The sequence below is a fragment of the Malaclemys terrapin genome, chromosome 12 (assembly GCF_027887155.1).
Source record: "Malaclemys terrapin pileata isolate rMalTer1 chromosome 12, rMalTer1.hap1, whole genome shotgun sequence".
In the NCBI taxonomy this organism is placed as follows: Eukaryota; Metazoa; Chordata; order Testudines; family Emydidae; genus Malaclemys; species Malaclemys terrapin.
In genome coordinates this window covers 32517161-32526093 of record NC_071516.1, presented here as the reverse complement: position 1 = coordinate 32526093, position 8933 = coordinate 32517161, and positions in this window count along the sequence as shown.

Below are 8933 nucleotides of genomic sequence, written 5' to 3'. Positions count from 1 at the left end.
TACATTAGGAGCCGTAAGGGGGACATGCCGGCTGCTTTCTGGGAGTTGTGCGGCGGCTAGCAGGGAGCCTGCCAGCCCCGCTGCACAGCACCACCAACTGGACAGTCAACGGCCCGGTCAGCGGTGTTGTCTGGAGTCATCAGGATCCCGTTTCGACTGGGTGTTCTGGTCGAAAACTGGACACCTGGTTACCCTAGCCAACTGGGAGCTAGGCCCCGCTCCTCCTCTCCCAGCCTGCAGCCCTGCTCCTCCGCTCTTCCCCCGGAGGCCCTGCCCCCTGGCCAGGCCGGAGGCAGGAGCTGTGGGTAGGTGAGCACCAAGGATATTCCCCCTGTGCAGAGCCCCCACCCATAGGTACTGGAACTAGGGGTGCTGGGGGTACTGCCGCACCCCCTGGCTTGAAGTGGTTTCCATTATATATCGGGTTTACAGTTCGGTTCAATGGTTCTCAGCACCCGAACTATAAAAATTGTCCTAGCACCCAGGCCCACTCCTGCCCCCTTCCTCCCGCCCAGCCCCTTTCCTCCCGCCAAGAGCTGCCCCCCAGCCCCTCTTCTGCCCCCTCCCTCCCACCGAGCTGCCCCCCCACAGCCCCTCTTCTGCTCCCTCCTTCCCACCCAGAGCTGCCCCCCGCAGCCCCTCTTCTGCCCCCTCCCTCCCATGTGGAGCTGACTCCTAGCCCCTCTCCTTCCCTCCTGTGCAGAGCTGCCCCCCCCAGCCCCTCTCCTGCCCCCCATTTTTCACATGGGTATAGTGAAACACCCAGAGGTTAAGTGAATTGCCTACAGTCAAGCACAATGTGAATCATGTATCATTGCTAGTTAGAGAACTCGAGAGTCCTGACTGCCAATCTCCAACACTTACCAATAGACAATACTGTTTTAATACAAACCTCATGTCTCAGCTATTACAATATTTGGCACTTAGGCAGAGTTCTCTGGCAAAATGCTGTAATTATGTGTACAGACAGCTGCAGCTGTCCACACTCACTCACCTGAAACTCAGACTCCAAAACTACTGTCACGTATCAGCAGGGTTATTAATTCAAAACCAATTTATCGACAAGATGACAACTTTAAGATAGCCACATGTTTAGTGCATCGAGCCATTTATTTTCATTCACATTTATTTCTATGCTGCCTGTTTTAGATGTGTTTGATTCTTTGACATGTAAAGAGACAAGGTTCCTGCCCTGAGCAGCTTACCATCTAGTATTTTTCCAATAAATATGTAGCTTATATTTAGTGTTTTTAAAGTTCAAGCTGCTTTATAAAAGCTAAATATGTAATCCTCACTCCCTGCTGGGAGGTAAGTAAGTAAAAATCATTTTATGAGGTGGAAACTCGGACAATGCAAAGTTATGCAATAAGCAAAGATCATCTAGCGAGGAAGAGAACTAATTTTTCTGCCTTCACAGCCTGTGCTCAGATGCTCTCTCTACTTCAGCTTCTCAAACCACTTGTAACCCTTCCGCCCATCTAAGTTGGCAGCAACAAGGGCCGGGTTCTGTATCTAGGGGTTCCGTTTCAAAAACGCAATGCAAAACTGGCTCGAGCCCCCACCCAGTGACCTGGGACAATTACATACCACCCCCTGGGTGCCTCTAAGAGGCAATACTTCCCCTCTCGCAAGCACGGAGTCGGAGTGTGACAGAAAATGTTTAATAACATGAGGTAAACGACATCAGCATTAAATTGGAAAAACACCACAAACAGGATTCCTAACACAAACCATGAGCAAAAAACCCACCCCAGCAAATTGGGCTGTGTCCTTTCCCTTTGGTTCTTGAATCCAGCAACCCAAAAATCACCCAGAGTCCCCAAAGTCCAACACCCCCGAAGTCTCTTGGGTCCAGCAACCATCCAAAGTCCCAAAAGTCCAACAGACCCCAAAGTCTCTGTCCCTGGTCAGCGCAGCCCCAGAGTAAAAGGGGGGGGGGCCACGCAGGGTGTTAAGGGACACCTTACGTGATCTGAGGCCGGCTGGCCGTCTCTCCGTGGGGTTCCGCCACAGCCTTCACCACGAGCCAGTCTACTTCCTGCCGTCCCACAAACTGCTCCGCTCTACAAGCTGCTCCGCTCACTGACCTGTGAGCCGCTCCAGCCGTCCCCGCAAACAGCTCCGCTCGCCGTTCCTTGGGCCACTCCAACCGGCCCCGCAAGGCTCCACGCCTCTCGCTGCTCCTCCAGTCGTCCCCACAAATTGCTCCGCCAGCTGCTTAGCAATATAGCGTCAGGCTCCCCCACTAGTTAACACAGCACTCAGTGATCTCAGCTCTTAATAACTTTAGCTCTTTTGTGATTTCAGCTCTTAGCAATTTCAGCTCATTGTAGGGGAGCCCCAGTGCTAGTGCACCATTGGCCCAAAGTGAATTCAGTTCAGCAGCCTGTAACTAACTCCTAATGGAATCAAAGTTAGCTCTGACATTCAATAGTGGAGAGAGGAGGTAGCGCAATTGGTGTGTCAGGCCCTCAGTGGGGGCCCATACCTGTCCTCACCCTCTCTCCATTCACTGGGTTTTGTAACCCATGCCCCTTGTCAAGCAAGTGCTACTTAGGTAATGGTAGGTTTCAGAGTAGCAGCCGTGTTAGTCTGTATCCACAAAAAGAACAGGAGTACTTGTGGCACCTTAGAGACTAACAAATTTATTAGAGCATAAGCTTTCGTGGACTACAGCCCACTTCTTCGGATGCATATGCATATGCATACAAGTACTCCTGTTCTTTTTGCGGAGTGCTCTATATGCATCCGAAGAAGTGGGCTGTAGTCCACGAAAGCTTATGCTCTAATAAATGTGTTAGTCTCTAAGGTGCCACAAGTACTCCTGTTCTTTTTTTAGGTAATGGTGAAGGACTCACTCAGTCCTTCTGTCATACAACAGTTCCACTGGCCTTGATTCACAGAATCAGGGTAACAAAACTTTATTCTTCCTGCCCAATAACAGAGAAAACTGGGGATCCCACACCAGCCAGAGTAACCACTTTGAGTTGCTGTTGTTTCATGCCAGGCAAGTGCGTGTGCCTATGCAAACAAGATCAGCCCCTGGAGTTCTTTTCCACACTCGCCATAATTCACCACCAGATGTCAGGGTAGAGCTCATCCTGACTCTGCTTACACACTTAAAAAGGAAAATTTACATAAAATAAAATACTTCAATTATTACCTGTTTTTCTTTATTAAACCAGTTGCAATAAAATAGGCAGTTCTACCTCACTTAAAACAATAAAGACAGTAAAATAAAGTGCAGCAACTGTCAGGGCCGGCCCACAACATTTTGGCACCTGAGGCAGGGAGCTCAAATTACGCCCCGATGCCCCCTCGCTTGGGCCAAAACTTCGAAAGGTCTTAATTCTGCCTTCTTCCTGTTCCACTCCTTTCATGGTACTGCTCTGCTACCTACCCCAATAAAGGAGAACTAACAACTTAAAATGCCTTGTTCAAAAATTTTAAATAACACTTAATTTTCAAACGCCTGAACAGCAAATGTAACTTTTCTTGTCTGCATAGTAAACACTGGCATTTGTATCTGTTTGAATAATCAAAGTGGTGCTTTTCTTGCCTTCTTGGTTACAAAGATTTGAACTGCTTCCTGCTGAAGGTCCACAGTCTGGGCCAGCTATGCTCTATTGAGATGGTTGCAAGTCCGACCAGCCTCTCCTGTGTCATTGTGGAGCATAGATGTGTTTTTAGTAACTTCAGCTTGGAGAAGCTACGTTCTCCACTGGCAACGGTTACAGGAAGTGTTAGAAGTATGTGCAGAGCAACAAAAGCATTTGGAAAGAGGGTGGTCATCTTATTTGTGCACATATATTCCAGAACAGCCTTTGGAGTTAATCCTGCTGAAATGTATCTTGAAAGGGCTTTCAGTTCATCACCTAATCACTCGTATCAATATCGCGCATATCATCATGTGTCAACACTGTCTCTAGTGCCCTGCATTGCTGGTGTTGGTCTTCTTCAGATATAGTAAGGAGTTTTGGAATATCCTACAACATCCCAAATATACTGCTGTGTTCCTTGAGCTGCATGAAACGTCCTTCAACTGACTGTATTGCATAATCTAGCACCTGGCTAAAGAATTCAACTTTGAATTGTTGTTTGGGGTCTCTTATGGGATTATCCCGTGCCTCATTATCCAAACGTCTTCTTCTTCGGTGACTCTTGTATTCTTGAATGGGTGGGGAAATAGTGTCAGTGTGACGTTCCTCTGCCAACTTCTGGGCACTCTTCAGAATGTTTTGAAATCCCTCATCTGACAGGTAAGACTGTAGCTATGACTTTGCTTTGTCCAGTTGGTCCATTGCTCCAGATAGATCAAGGTCAACACCTTGGAGTCTCTTGCTTACAACATTTATTTCAAACAGTCTGTCATGCCACAACACTAAGCCACACAGAAATGTGAAGTTATGTATGTTTCTGGTGATTCCATTTCCCTCTGCCACTGTTCTCCCACAAACAGTTCCTGTCATAGCATTATCCTCCATAATGGTAACTATGGCATCATCTATCTTCCCAATTTGGTATTTGATAGGCTTTATCGCCTCCACGCGACTTTCCCATCATGTGGCACTCAGTGGTTTCAGTGTCAGAGAGGATGTTCCTTCAAAATTTGCCATCGATGAGTTGATGCAGAAAAAAAATACATAGATGCTTTGAATGACATTAAAAAATTCATCAGCCTCACTAGAAGCTGATGCTGTATCATTGACCACCAAGTTCAATGAATGAGAACTGCATGGGACAAAAAAAGCTTGAGGGTTTAACTCTTGGATCCGTGTCTGCACTCCTTTGTTCTTTCCTCTCATGTTGGCACCATTATTGTAGCCCTGACCTCTGTCAGCTATCACAATTCCTGTATCTTCCAGCTTTTTAAGAAGCACATTTGTCATACCAGCTCCTGTAGTATTATCAATCTCAATAAATTCTAGAAAATGCTCTCTAACAGTCACCATTGCAGGGACATTTTCACTAGGTTCTGTTGTTGTTACAAAAATGTTAAAGTCATTTGTTCCATATGGCTGATGTCAGGTGTGCAGTTCGGAATAACTGTAATATCTTGCTGACTTCAGATCTACCACAATCTTCTGTTTGATTTTTGTTGCCAGTAACTGTATGATCTCCTTTTGAATTGTTTTTCCAAGGTAGTGGTGTGTGTACATTTCTTCGGTGGTGACTCTTCTTAGATGCTCTTGGAGTACAGCATCAAACTCAGCCATCAGCTCCACAATTTTAAGGAAGTTTCCATTGTTTGGCACATACAGCTGATCTGAAGTGCCACGCAGTGCTGTGTTTTGGGTAGAAAGCATTCTCACAGTGGCAATGAGCCTTTTCAGAACATTTTGCCAGTAAAGAGACTCTGATGCAGTCTTCTCTTGATGCTGATCATCTATGGTGGCCTTTAATCTTAGTCTCATCTCAAGCTCTTTCCACCTATGGAATGCGCTCTGGTGATTTGCTGCCTTCTCATGGCATGCCAGATTTCTAGCCAGATTTTTCCAGTCCTTTGTTCCTATAGAACCCAATGTGGCTGGAACATTAGACTGGAAGAGTTTGTAACAAAAACAGTATGCAGCATTCTGGGTTTTTGAGTACATAAGCCATGACCTCTCCACTTTTTCACCATTGTGGATTTCACGCCAGTAATGTGTTGGATGGAAACTTCTATTTTCATTGTCTTTGGGGAACATGACATTTTACACTTGCTGTGGCCCATGCAGTACAAGGAAGTCCCTCAGGCTACTGCTCAAGGGGGTCCATAGTCCTGGATCATCTAGACTTACGGAACTAAACTCAGCAGCAGCTTTCTTGCGCCTCCACCACACTCTTCTCTGATCTACACTTTTCTTCAGGAATGTGCATGGTTACATCCATTTGAGATGGAGATATGGATGCTGCAGTAGCTGCCAGGTCACCCGAACTCTGACGAACTGGAAGATCAGGCATCTTCTCACCACTCACACCCTCACTGGGGCTGGAAGGCTCACCGTGAACATTTGTGTCTATGTATCTCAGGAGAGCTCCTTCCTGCTTAGATAGAAAAGCTTCCTTTGCTTTCTTTCTTTTTCTGAATGCTGCCCCAGAAGGGCGTTTTCTTCTTTCACTCATGACTGCTGTTCTGTGCCAGCTATAGTGGCTTTCAACACTCAATTGAAGTGGACAATAAGCAGGCTGGTAGCAGGGCCTGAGTAAGGGAAGATATCAGTGTCTTAAGGTCCTAACTGGCTCCTACTACTTCAGTTGGCTGCCTGTTCTCCTCAAGTGGGTTCAGGGAAGCAGCAGGAAACAGGAAGCCCCCTGAGAAGCTGGTGTTAATCAGTCCAGGCTCCTGGGGGTGCTAGAGAGGTACATAAGAGGCTCCTCCTCCTCCTCTCTCTCTCTCTCTCTGCAGCTACTGCTGCTTTCTGTTATTCCCTCTCACTTTTTCTCCTGCTTGCCTGTTATGTCTCTTGTGCCCTCCTTCCTCCAGCACAGCAGTCCACCATCTCTGTACATCTATAGTAGAGAGAATACATATGCACCAGCAGCAGACACAATTTTCTACTCTAGTCCTAGTGGTGTCCCCACCCCCCAGTCTGACACCTGAGGCGGCCGCCTCAGTTTGCCTCATGGTAAGGCCAGCCCTGGCAACTGTACACGGTTCCTTTGTTGTCTTCAATAAATAGCTGGTTTTCTCCCAGAGCTGTTTTTTTAGAAAGACTTTTCCAGCCAGTCCAATACATTATCTATAAGCTATCTAGGCTTTTCTCTTCTCCCCTCTCACTCAGATTCATTCCTTCCCTATTTGAATGGGCCTTTTAGACAGCCAAATTTCCCCCCTTTTAAATATGTACACACTGCTCCTTTGCTCCCTGTACTTGTAAACAGACTTTCCTTTTTAGGGGCCCCCCGAACCCCCCTCCCCAGGATGTATGGTCACCCTAGACTGTAGTAAGAGCTGTGGGGAGCCCCAGACCCTCCACCTGCCCTGGGTTAGGTGCTGGGGTGCTCAAGAGCAGACCCCGGTCCGTGTCCCTGCCCCCCAGGGTGTGCCATCCAGGACAGATGGAGGGTCCAGGGCTCCCCACAGCAGCCTGGGCTCCCTGGGTAGCTCTTACCACGGCCCAATGTCTGGTCAGGGCAGGAGGGAGGGCCATGCGGGGGATGGGGAGGAGCAGGAAGAAAAAAAGCTAGCTCCCTGGACAGAACAGTGCTACTAGCCGGGACCAGGGGAGCTAGAAAGAACTCCCGTCTAGCTTCTGGGATTTGCAGGCTGAGGCAAGAGTAAAGAGGGTGCTGGGGCTGTAGTCCTGCCACTTCCCCAGTGGCGACAGTTGGATTGCAGCACTCAACCCAGCTGGGGGAAGCACAGATTGTGACATGGCCGGAGAGCTGGGTCATGAAGAGGAGTGACGTGGGTCTGGGAGCAGAAGTGATAGGGGCAAGGCACCACCAGGAGAAGGCATAATGACCTGCAGAGCTAATCCCCAAGGCAGTCAGCAGGAGCTGCCAGCTTTGTGAGTAGAACCCTGTTACACACACACGCAGTAGCAATTCTTAACCCTGCTGACCAGTTTTGTCTCATGGTTTCTTTGTACCAGCCCATGCCTATTTGTTGCTTCAACCTATTGTCTCTCATGGAATACAAAGATTGTAAGCAACTAATAGATGAATAGAGAACCCTTATCAGAGGGTCAATTTCCTGTGTACACACTATTAATGTTGTTTAATTGCAGCTTAGTTTTCTCTTCAAATATTTTTGTATGAAATACAACTGTTAACTCTGAAGCAGTTTTACAACTAGAATGAAACAAATGTCAAATGAAATTTAAAACTATGATGACTTTTAATAACCTGTAACAAGAAGTTTGACCAATTTTCTTCAAACACTGCAGAAAAATTCTTCCTTGCCTTCATAGAAAATCCAGCAATTTTCAGGACAAATGAATTTTCTAAGACAAACTATAGGTAAATGGCTAAAAAGCATAAAATAGGATTTTTACAGTGGAAACTGGTGGCAAATTACAGTAAAACAAAGAAGACAAGTTCTTCCTTCTCTCAGAACTGGCTAACAGAAAAACACTGAGTTGCTCATGGACCAAAAGATTTGGCTGGTGTGGGTGGGGAGGTGATTGTTCGCAGCTGATTCTTTCAGTAACAAGTGTCAAAGTTAAAATTGCAAGCAGTGTGTTCTTGAAAAGCCATCTTCCTCCTGTTTGCATGATCCAAGCAGGGACCATTCCATCACCTAGCATGACGTCCTGTATAGCACAGATGATTACATTTTACCATTTCCCTGAATTGAGCCCAATAGCCTGTGTTTGGCTAAAGCACAACTTCCAGAAAGACGCCCCATCTTGATCTGAAGACATCACACTATGGCAGCAGTTCTCAAACTTTAGCAACTCGAGGACCCCCATTTTAATTTAAAGATTTTCATGGACCCCCAAGCTGTCTTCTAATTTTCCATGGGGGTGCTCAACCCCTGCTCAGCCCCAGGCTCTGCCCTCACTCCACCCCTTCCCCCAAGGCCCCACCTCCATCCCCGCTCCTCCCTCTCCTTCCCAGTGCCTCCTGCATGCCATGGAACAGTTGTTGAGTGGCATGCAGAAGGTGCTAGGAAGGAGGGGAAGGAGTTGATCAGCAGGCCTGGTGGCCCCGGACATGACTCAAGGCTCTCCTGGGGTACCCTCGTGAACCCGTTTGAGAACCACTGCGCTATGGAGAACCCATCACTTCCTTTGGTGTTTTGTTCCAATGGTTGATCACCCCTCACTGTTGAAACACATGTGCTTTATTTCTAATTTTAATTTGTCTGGCCTCAGCTTCTAGCCCTTGGTTCTTGTTCTGCCTTTCTCTGCTAGACTGAAGAGCCCTTTAGTAGTTGGTATGTTCTGAAGATACTTATACACTGATAGTCACCTCTCAGTCTTTCCTTCGATAAGCTAAACAGATCA